The sequence below is a fragment of the Peromyscus californicus genome, unplaced genomic scaffold, assembly GCF_007827085.1.
Source record: "Peromyscus californicus insignis strain IS unplaced genomic scaffold, ASM782708v3 Scaffold_7__1_contigs__length_154581171, whole genome shotgun sequence".
In the NCBI taxonomy this organism is placed as follows: domain Eukaryota; kingdom Metazoa; phylum Chordata; class Mammalia; order Rodentia; family Cricetidae; genus Peromyscus; species Peromyscus californicus.
Window position 1 is genome coordinate 141,067,554 of NW_026294595.1, and position 11,994 is coordinate 141,079,547.

General features: G+C 49.1%; 1 long non-coding RNA gene across 1 annotated transcript; it reads left to right on the forward strand.

Moving 5' to 3' along the window:
* The first annotated feature begins 6,232 nt into the window (after window positions 1-6,232).
* Window positions 6,233-11,134, forward strand: LOC128102613 (uncharacterized). Its single transcript, XR_008215467.1, has 3 exons — window positions 6,233-6,480; window positions 6,799-6,973; window positions 10,728-11,134. It is a non-coding gene; the product is annotated as an uncharacterized LOC128102613 (long non-coding RNA).
* Window positions 11,135-11,994: the final 860 nt, after the last annotated feature.

An 11,994-nucleotide genomic window follows, 5' to 3' on the forward strand; every position in this document is an offset into this window, starting at 1 on the left:
TGGCTTGTCACAGGGGAAGCCACATGGGATCCACCCTCCTGGTGTCCTTCTGCAATAAACACAAGCCCAGCTGTCCTCATGAAGCACCCACTGTATACACGGGGCCAGGAGCCCATGGAGGGGGCAGTGTGTGCTGCACTGAGGACCAGGCCTGATGTCTGCAGCAGTGCCTCCACGGTTCCTCGAGAGCAGGAGGGCAGTGCATGACTGACCCTGGAAAAACCGATTCCCCAGGCCCACTGTGCTTCATGAGTCAGTGTCGACATCATGGTGGATGACTGGGAACTCTACGCATCTTCGGCTCTTCCCACCTCCACACCAGCAGCAGAGCCCACACATACTGTATGCCAGGCCCTGAGCTAAGTGTCTCCACTCTCCTAGTCCTCACAGCAGCTCTATGAGCTGGGATCATGATCATCCCTGTTCTATAGATGAGGAGATGTCATTCTGAAGTCTCTCAGCTCGAGTGTGGTATAGCTGGACCTGGGTCTCCACCCTAACCACTCACTAAGAACCTCACAAGAGGCCACGCTTAGCGATTAGAGGGAATTCTCAGAGGATTTATTGTGGCCCCTGGAAGGGTACAGTGGCTGTTGCCAGTTTTTAGGGGTAGGGCCTGAGTCCCCGCAGTCCAACAAGCTAGGTTTGGCCACTTGTCGGCAATAGGCCAATAAAAGAGACAACTAGTAGCAGAAACACAGAGGAAGGCTATTTATTCAGTGGCCACATGGAGGAGGAAGAGCAAATCAAGAGGTTCAGTGGACCCCTGGACCATGTTAGGTCCTGACAGGAGGTTTAGATTAGAGGTCTGCAGAGCTAAGCAGTCCTGGTCAAGGTGCGGCCCCACCCACCACTGACCCGCTCATCTCTCCTGCAAGGTGTTCTGACAAGCCAAGACTCTGAAATCTCATTCTGGGGACAGATTCCTTCTCTGGCTATTACCAGGTTTCAGTGGTCTCCTTCCCCCAGCATCTGGGAGCATCAATTCCTTGGGAGTCACCGTCTCCACGGTCTGATTCGGCCGTTGTCTGGACGGTAACTCTGACCTCACTCTTGGTGACCTGTCTGCCAGGAGCCCCATCCTGTGGCCACTCCTGGGCTCTGTACCTCTTCTTCCTTCAGGAGTCAGAAGAGATGTCTCCTGTTTCCCGTGTCCCATCCAAGCACGCCTGACCCTCACCGCATCACTTCACCACCATCTTACCAGTTGCTGCTTGGTGCAAAGCTACCCCTCCTGGGAACCACTGTTTCCAAAGGCTGCTGAGTACCGGACATCAACCCAGTTCTGACTCCATTCATCACAGCCCTGAAGAGAGCCTCAAAGCATTGATTGTGGGGCCAAGCTTAGAATGTGCCAGGTCCAGCATTCTTTTTAAGGGTCTCTGTCAACATTAACAATTTGCTTAAAGAGTGCATATCAAAATTCCCAGCCAAATGGCAGGCGACGGACTTACCTGTGAAAATGAGGGATCTCAGCTGGAGAAGCCTGCCTACCTACCGGCTTTGCTGTCTGGGCCGGTTGGTTTGTAACTGCCAACTTGATACAAATCTAGAATCACCTGGAAAAAAGAGTTTTTTGGTTTGTTTGTTTGGTTTTTTTTTTTTTTTTTTGGTTTTTCGAGACAGGGTTTCTCTGTGTAGCTTTGGTGCCTGTCCTGGATTTTGCTCTGTAGACCAGGCTGGCCTCGAACTCACAGAGATCTGCCTGGTTCTGCCTCCCGAGTGCTGGGATTAAAGGCATGAGCCAGCCTGGCCTGGAAAAAAGAATCTTAATGAGGAACTGTCTAGATGACCTTGGCCTGGGGGTTGCAGGTGGGGGCGAGTGTCTGTGGGAGACTGTCTTGATTAGTAGGAAGGCTCACCTTCTGTGGGTGGCACTAGTCTTTGGGCAAAAGGTCCTGGATTTCAGCTGAGCACTGACATGCATGCATTATTCTTGGCTCTCTGCTTTTGACTGGACACAGTGTGACCAGCTGCATCAAGCTCCTGACTGCCCGTGTCATCCTTACAATGACAGACCGTGACCTGGAATTCGTGACCTAGAATTCTGAACCCAGTAAACAATAAACCTTGTGCTGCTTTTAACAGAGATTTTTACAGCTGCCATAGGGGGATTTTTACAGCTGGGGCGGGGGGAGGGTAGTTTGCTAGATGAAAGGAAGAGCACATTTAGAGGCTCAGAGCAGGGGACAGGGCAGAGACCTGAGGGGCCTGTGAGGATGCTAGTTTATCTGCTGGGTTAGCATGCTGATAGGAAATGAAAATATGATAGCATCCGATCCAGCAGTATGACGTTTTATTTTATGTGTCTGGGTGTTTCACCTCCATCTATGTCTGTGCACCACATGTGTGCCTGGTGCCTGCAGAGGCCAGAAGAAGGCATTCAACCCCCTGGGATTGGAGTTACAGATGGTTGTGAACCACCATGTGGGTGCTGGGAATCAAACCTGGGTCTGCTGGAGGAGCAGTCAGGGCTTTTAACCTCGGAGTCATCTGTCCATCTCTAACATGACATTTCTTTGTGACGGCTAGGTGCCAGGTCTTCCCTGGCAGGCCCATATTGTACACACGGAAAAAAAAAAAACAAACCAGAACAAGTCAGATGTAAAACAACAGGTCCCTAAGCAGAGGTTGTCAAGGCAGTCATCCACACACAGACCTCTTACTTCACTTAACATACGGATGGGGGCATCTCTGCGGCTGCCACAGCTGCTGCGCTGGCCGCCTGGACATGGCAGTGAACACGATCCATCTGTTGACAATAGGTTCCAGCTTCAGAGGATGGACAGAGTGCAGATAAACAAGTCAGCAAGCAGCTTCCGGGGAGGCTGGCGCAGGGGCAGAAGCAGATGGGAAGGAGGGGGTCCTGGGGCAGGGCAACTGTCTTGCGTTGTGTGATGCCGGAGGCACTCCCCGAGGAGGTGACCCTTGAAGGCTAAGAAGCAGTTGTCATGGGGGGATCTGGGAGCCGGTATGCTAGGTGGAAAAAAATAGCACATGTAAAGGGTCAGAGGACGGGGCAGGGCAGAGAACTAAGGGACCCGTGAGGATGTTAGTTTACCTGAAGAGGAGGGAGGTGGTGGGAGATGGGGTCTGGACACACATCAGCCACTGTCCTGAGGAGACAGGAAGAGAAGTAAGCAGCATCAGTACAAAGCTGTTTAAGTCTCCGCATGCAGGAGGTGTTACACCTGCCGTCCATTCCCCTGGTGAGACACTCAACCTCCACTCCATCTGCACGGGCTTCCCTGGTCCAGGCCTCCGAGGTTGTAACTTTGCTCAGTTGATCAGGTGATGAACTCTGAGTCAGGTGATCATCCTAATCTGAGAGTGCACGGTCTCTCTCTCAAGGCACCACGGGAAAACTTTAATCTTTAAATACAGGTAAACAAATCGTGATCTCTCCATGGAAACAGACCGGGGGAAGAATGTGTTTAAACAGCTCCAGCATCGGGGCGGTCGTTCCTCATTCTCTTGGGTTGGAGAGCCTGCTCTACTTTCCAGGAACACATTCTCTTGCCCACATTCATCTGTACTTGGGGAACACGGAGGAGGTATTTCTATGTGGTTCATATTTATGGTTCTTTTTTCCAACCTAGCAAAGGACCAAAAAACAAAAACAAAACAAAACAAGCCCGCAGACTCACATTTGTGGCCAGCCCCACAACACCCTTTTCTTCCTGCATGCTCTGTGTTGAATGCTATGAGCCCGCGCTCTCTGCCCCTCAGCGGTAGGTGGTGGCTGTATTTGCCCACCCGGAGTCCAGTCCTGGGTTCTCTGGTTTCACTACCTCGGTTTCACCCTAAGCGCTACTCCCTTCCCGACGACAGTCGTGGTGGGAACTGGCCTCGTTAGCTCAGCCCTCCTGACCGAGATCCTCCAGAGCCAGTGATGTTCCCCGCCTCCTACTCTGTTCCTGCATACCACAGTTTTGCAGATGGTGGGTGAAGCTCCATGCCCTGACTGAGGAGATGTAGAGGGAAGAACACCAATTTTGTTGTTTTCTTTGTTTTGAGAGAGCCTCACTATGTAGACCTGACTGGCCTGGAACTCAGACAGATCTTCCAGATTCTGTTGGGATTAAAGATGGGTGCGACCATGCCAGGTTTAATGCATTGTGTGTGTGTGTGTGTGTGTGTGTGTGTGTGTGTGTGTGTGTGTGTGTGTCAAATTCTAGGAAAGGTAATTTATTTATTTGTTTATTTATTTTGAGACAGAGTTTCTCTGTGTAGTTTTGGAGTCTGTCCTGGAACTCACTCTGTAGACCAGGCTGTCCTCAAATTCACAGAGATCTGCCTGCTTCTGTCCTCCAAATGCTGGGATTAAAGGTGTTTACCACCGCTGCCCAGTTGCCAATTTTATTTTTAATTTAAAAAAATTGGTAAATTTCATATATAAGCACTAATTTTATTTTAAAAATTACTATGATAAGGCTGAAAGCATTATTTAAAAACACTAAGAACAAACCAAAAAACCCACCACAACAGAACCAAAACACCCCTCTCCTGAATCAGTTTGTAGCAGAAACAAGCTTGTAGTTCTTGCCTCCTAAGGCAACTGGACCAGAGACTCACGATGCCGTGTCACCCAGGCAAATTTTGTGTCTGAGCAGTTGGACGGATGCCCTGATTGGCTGGGAACAGGAACAACTAAGCTTCGATCTCTGTGCGAACAAACCTTTGGGGGTTTTAAGTGCAGCCGTGAGAATTCTGACATCCCCTTGGTGTCAACTGCCCTCTGTCCCAAGGACCCTGCCCATGACCCCAATGAGTTGCAGAAAGAGCCAAGGAGAACCCCAGGAGGAGACTCCTGTCAGGATCTGGGAGGAAGTGAAAATCACGTCTTGGCAGGTGTCTCAAGGCATCTGTGTTCATCACAAACATCCAGGAGCCCACATGTGGGAGAAAGCTGCATGCAAGAAATCGCAGGTGTAGAACATGTGATGTATGATTCATTTGACTTTTTTTAAAAACTGAAATGGGGGCCATCAAGATGACTCAGTGGTCACCATAAAGTCTGGTGTCCTGAGTGTGATCGATGGCATTCCTGTGGTTCAAGAAGAGAACCTGTTCCTACAAGTTGTCCTCTGACCTCCACACACCATGGCTTGCCAGCCCATGCACACTCACGTCCACAAAATAAATAATAATGTACAAAATAAAAATTTAAAAAAAAAGCGACCTAGCTTGAGAAGGCTTCACCAAATACCTAAAGATGGATGAAGTCTCTGCTGTTGGTGAAGTCAAGCCAGAGAAGGGACAACATGAGAGCCGGGGAGGCTCTGCCTTAAAGGAATAGAGGCTTTTCATTTTTTAAAAGATGGAAACCACTCCTGGAGAGGGTTGCTAAGGTTAAGGAAATGGTTGTTAGGGTGAGAATTACAGGCCCTGAGCTGTTACAGCTCTGCCCCTGGATCATGGAGTGTGAGGCGAGGTAGTTCATAGAGCTCGGTGGAGTGGGTTTGGGGTTTGTGATGGGGATCTGTCTGCCGAGTTCTGCCCACTTACAGGCTGCCATTGTGGGTCACACAAAGCGCAGGTGTCCGGAGCCGGAGGGGGGGTCCCCAGCCTCTGGTGTGCATCATCTTATAAGTCTAGGGCGGTGTGCACCCAGAAGAGGAAGCAACAACAGTCTGAAGTTCCCACCGGAGCCAAGTTTCCCATTAAAACATTGACATGGAAGCAGGGTGTGGTGGTTCCATCCTGTTACCTAAACACTCAGAAAGCTGAGGCAGGAGGCTTGCTCTGAGTTTGATGCCAGTTGGGACTATATAGTGAGATCCTGTTTCAAAAAACAAACAACAAGCCTGAAGTGTCCATTTGGATCACATTTGGTGGAAATGTTCGAATTGTGTTGACCTGGGAGCAGCAGGGACTCACTCCTGTGTGATTCTGGAGAGCTGGTTTAGAGGGGCTCAACAGGAGACAGGTAATGCTGGGTAAAGGAAGACAGACAGGAAGTACTGTCTGTCTGTCTGTCTGACTATCTCATCTACAGAGTCACACCCACAACCAAACCCAAGTGTAATTGGGTTTGAATTGTTACTTCACATATATCTAGCTTGGTGGACAGAATAAATCTGTCTCCTTAGTAACTCAGTGGGCAGGAGGAGGACACAGGCTCCATTGGCTAGAGAGTATTTCTAGAGTAGTTTGGGCTGTTGCGTTGTATTTTTGTATTGTATCTGGCTGGTGTTGTATTTTTCAAAACAGCTCTCAGTATCCGCATTATACAACCACCTCCCTGTCAAACGGAGTTCCCCCCTTTGGTGGTCTTCTCAGTAACTGTGAGGTGATTGGTGCCTCCTCAGCAGGAACTTTGAGCACTCTTGTCCAAAACTCTGAGCTAAAATAAAATCAGCACAGCTCTCTGACGCCCATTGGAAACAGACTGGACACCCAAGTGATTCTATTACGAAGATCGCAAATCACAACGAACTGAGTGTGTTGGTGTGAACCCGTTAGCTCAGGGCCCAGAAAGTGAGGGCAAGAGGTGGAGAGTTCGAGACCAACCCCACTACATAATAAGATCCTGCCTTAAAGGGTAGGAAGGAGGGGAGAGGGAGGAGGGGAAGGGAAGGGGAGGAGGGGAAGGGAAGGGGAGGAGGGGAAGGGAAGGGGAGAGAGAGGAGGGGAAGGGAAGGGGAGAGGGAGGAGGAAAGGGAAGGGAAGCCCAAGGCAGAACGAAACGAGAGAGATGGTGGAAAGGGATGGGGAATGTGCCTGATGTCCTATTCTGGCCTCCACTAAAGTCAGCCGTCCTGTCAATTTTATTATGAATTTCCTTTGTTCTTTCAGAAGGAGAGAAGGAGGACTCGTGGAGCAGCTCAGTCGTGTGCTAGCCACACAGGCATGAGGTCCTGAGTTTGGATCCGGTGTGAAAAGCTGGCGAGAGCGGGGACAGAGATGGGCAGCTCCTCAGGAGTCACGGGCAAGTCCAGGTTCAGTGAGAGACTCTGCCTCAAAAACCACGGTGAGCAATCAGGGAAGACTCTTGGTGCTGACCTCTCACATGCAGTCTCATGTATGTGTGCACACACAGCATATATGCACACATACATGCACACACACAAACATGTACACACGTACATAGACAAACATGTACACACATATCATATACAAACATGCACACACACAAACGTGTACACACAAAGATGCACACACACAAAGATGCACACACAAACATGCACACACACAAGCATGCACACACACAAATGTGTACACATACGAAGGAGAAAATCAGCTATTGCAGCCTAGGTTGTCCTCTCCCATGTGGCTATTGCTTCTGTCACCCAAGGGGAAAACATACTGTGTCCAGCTGTATGTGAGATGCCTTTCTTTCTGTCCACTGAGGTAGGATGGGAAAATCGAGGGAGTTCCGTCCTCAGGGCTCCCAGAATCACAGCCTCACACATGCCATGTGACACTCTCCTCGCCACTCCCCAGTCCTGTAAGTGCCAAGCAGATTTTTGAGCTGACTGCCCAGGTGCTCGCCTTGTGTGGTGGGTGGGCTGGACACGCCAGAGGGTCAGGGGTGGGATCTGAGGAGGTGGGATCCCGAGGGCTCTGACCTCAGGGGATCACTCCACTGATGGATCATTAAGACAATGTCACTGGGGTTTGGTGGAGGCGTGGAGTGTGGCCTGGTTGAAGGACATAGCCGGTGTCCTAACCCTTGAAGTCTTTCCCGTCACATGCTCCAGCCACCACAATGTTCTGCCTCACTGTAAGCTCACCGGATCAAGCCAGCCAATCTGAAATTCTGAGCCAAAAAACAAAACAAAGCAAAAACAAAAAAATCCCCTTTCTTAAGTGAGCTGACTTGCTCAGGTCATTTGTCATAGCAAAGGAAGGTGATTAGCAATTTCCTTATGTGTTTTCCCAGGGGTTCCCCTCAGGTGTCCACTTCAACTCTACCTTGTGTATTTTCAATCACATAGAAAGAGGCCAGTGTGAGGCACCCCAGCACCCACCCGTCTCCGGTTTCAACATTCTCCGTGTATCTTGTTTGTCTACACCGTATTCCATTTGTGTCTTTTCTCCTGGATTATCTTGAGACCAATCCTAGACCTGACATCATTTTATAATACTTCAGTAATGCGTCTAAAAGGCAAGAGCTTCTTTTCAAAGTACTGACAGGACATCAGAATCTTGTCTGAAAATGATTAGCAACAATTCCTTAGATGTTATCAGATATCTGCTCAGTGCTGGAATTTCTCGGATGATCTCATAAGAATCCCCCTCCTTGGTTTTATTTATTTTATTTTTTTTAAATAAAGCTTCAGGTGAGATCAGGGTCTGGGGGATGTTTCCAAATGAGATTTATTTTTCAAAAGTTCAGTTTGGACACCTCCATCCCATAACAATGCCCCCTCCCCCCGCTTCAGGGTCTATGCTGCCAGATCTGTACTCTATCTCTTCCATCTGTTGTTAATTTCCAGTGTTCTTGGCTTCACCCCTGACTCTAGTGTGTATGCCTCTGTGTGTGTGTGTGTGCGCGTGTGTATGTGTGTGTGTGTGTATGTGCATGTGCACACACTCATTTGAACTCTGATCATGTTCTGATGAAAACAATTTCTGTTTTTTAAACTATGGACTCTGGTCCAAAATTATTCTAGGGGAAATCCTGCCCTAGAGAATTGGTCCTTAATTTTCCCACAGCCAGCAGGATCCCCTTCCTGGGCAGACTTGTCCACCTGACCTGGCTGTTTGAAAGGCCCAGCACAGATCACTGGGGGATTGTCCTTTTGCAGATGCACTAGGGATCTGTGTGATTTTAGGGGAGAGATGCCGCTGTGGAGACCCCACCAGCCTCATCTAGTTAAGTATGACAACCCCAAAGTGCATCTGTTTTACCCTTTTTCCTGGTGAGGGCCAGGGATGGTGACGTTGTGGGGTGTGGACCTTTGGCATCTTCGTAGGCAGATTCACACCTGGGAAGCTAAGGTGAGCCACCCTGGGAGACTGCAGCCAGAGCAGAGGGTGGGACGTAGGCAATGCCAGAGCAAAGTCAGTGAATTGTGCAGAGGGAAGTACTGACTGGATAATAAAACCCCGACTCAGGGCCTCACACTTCCTCCCCACTGAACTGTCATCTCAGCTCTCAAGTGCACCTTATCAACATTCTTGGCAGACTTTTCTCCCCCCTCTACCGGGGATTGAACCCGGGACCCTGTGCGTGCCGATGGAGCACTCCCCACCCCAAGCCATCCTTTCAGTTTTTCCAGTGGGGTTTCTGTTCACGGTTTTGCTTTCTTTTGTTTTGGGTCAGGGCTCTCTGTGAGCTACAGGAACAGGTTTGGCCACAGAGGGACCAGTTTCAGCTGCTTGTGATGTTTTGGTCACCCTATTTAAGGAGCAGCTTCCAAGAAGAAAGCACAGACCGCCTGGGTGAGGGGCCAGTCACCTTGATTGGCAGGCCTTCCTGAGTGTGTGTGGGAAGGCCTTGTTCTCCTGAAGAGAACTGGGCTGTTGGTACAGGAGGGGAAACGTGGCTGTCGACCCTCCCAGGCCACCTCTGCGCCCTCCTTCCTCCTGCATCTTACCACAGGAAGCTCTCTTACTCCAGAATGAGGTTTGTAAACAGAGCGACCAGTGTAGACACGGTTACAATCCGACCGTTGTCCTCACTACACTCAAGGACAGATAAAAGGGACTGACTCAGGATACTGTTTATAATAAAAAAGGACAATAGAATCCCACAGTATTAATGTGCAATAAATAAGTGTCTAAACAGCTGCACCATGACGTGAGGCACCTGAGAAATGTGGGCTTCTGTGGCTTCAAGAGCAGCAAGACCTCAGAAGCCACCTGCCTGAGACCTCCAGGAGACACAGGGCAGGGGTGGAGTCAGCACCATGGCACGGCATGGCGCACTCCGTTGATTTAAAAAATACAAGGGTTGGGAAGACGGTCCTATGGGAAAGTGCAAGTGTGCGGGGCTGAGTTCAGATTCCCAGAACACAAACAGGAAATCTGGGCATAGTGATGATGCAGACCTGCCATCTCAGCACTGGGAAGGTGGAGACAGGAGGATCCCTGGGAAGCCGTGTGTTCCAGGTCAGTGAGAGATGCTGCCTTAAAAAATAAGGTGGGCATCATTCCTGAGGAATATACCTGAGGTTGACTTCTGAACTTTACTGTACACACATGTGCGTGTACACACACACACACACACACACACACACACACACACACACACACACAGAGGCACATACACACATACAGACTCTTGCATAAAGCACGCATGCTCACACACACACACAGACACAAACACACATGCAGAAATGCACACACACATACACACACAGAGACACAGACACACATACAGACACAAACATACACACACAGACACAAACATACACACACACATGCAGAAATACACACACACATGCAGAAATGCACACACACATACACACAGAGAGACACAGACACACACACACACACACGAACATGCACAAGTACAAACACAGAGTAACAGTACTTCGGGGTCCAGGGGAGATAGCTGGAGACTCACCCAATAGACATTCAAAAGGCTGATTAGGTGTGCCATGGGACTGTCTCAAGCGTTACAGCACCTTGAGCTCCTCCTGTCCATCAAAAGCCAATCTGGTGGGAAAAAGGGGAAGAACTTGAACCTCAGTGGGTGTCTTGTCTGGATCATGAGCCCAAGTGACCTCTGACCTTCGCTGTGTCTGACTAGACTTTTCACACTCCTGTCCTGACAGATGTTGATTGGAGTAAACTGACAATGAAGTCATTCCCCTGCCTCAGGTGATCAGGCGACCCCCCCTCCCCACCAGAAGGAAGCAGCTTCCCTTCCATCCATCAAATCCACCTCTACACCCCTCGCAGCACATAACTGTGTCTCCCTTGAGTTGACTCTGAAGTCTTCCTGGATCTCTCATTAACGACTGAGGTAAATAAGTTTTGACACATGGTTATTTAATGTTTGTGAACTAGCTTTATCTTTGAGAAATTAATCCAAACACTGTGGAGATGAACACCCAACTTTTCTTTTTTAAAGTTGTTCCTTTTAATATTTAAAAAGTTATTGTATTTTTTGGGGTTATATCATTTCCCCTTCCTTTTCTTCACTCCAAACTCTCCTATATACCTCCCCTTGCTCTCGTTCAAGTTCATGACCCTGTTTTACAATAAATGTGTGTGTATATGCATATACATATATATTTCACATAACGCATGGCCTCAGAGATACTGTGAAGCTGTGACATCATAGCCCTGAGATATCACTGGGACAGGGGGCAATAGCCAATAGCCTGATGTGTTTTTCTGAAGGGTTTGTTTTTATGTCATATAATAATATTAATAATGTTCATAAAATATCCAGAAACATTACACACATACTCAAAAAAAAACTACCCCAAAGTTTAGTTTGGATGCAGGAGGATAGAATACATGTATTAGTTAGTCCCCACAAGCTGTGGAGTTGTGCCCTGGGCACGGGAGCTCTGTGGGTCCTGGGGGACCCCTCTTGCTACACCACCTTCTTACTGGCTCCTCCAGTCTGCTAATCCCCATAAGCCACCCCTATAGATCACCCCTTGTTCTCCTTCTCACAGGCCAAGCTCACGGCCATCTTAGGCTGGGGCTTCTGGATGTCACCTCTGGAAGCCAAGACATATGTTCTCCCCGTTTTCCATGCACCCAGGACCCCTCTGCAATGTCTTCTCCCAGGAGGCCTCCCCGTCACCTATCTAAGCAACTCCCTGTTTCTCTTGAGCCCCTGACCCCCGCCTGATTTTTTCTCTCCACGTTGTGTTATTCATCTGCTTTCTTCGCACAAGTCAAGTCTAAAATGGCTGTGTGTACTCCTGTGGCCAGTGCTTGGGACAGACATGGCCGTGCCAGCGGGTACGCTGTCATACTTGGTGAACCGGTATCCGCCCAGCTGAGACCTACCTCCTGGGTTAGGCTGAGTCATTTCTTCTTCCCATCATGACTGTGTGTTTGTGTCTAACATGGGCTTTCTGA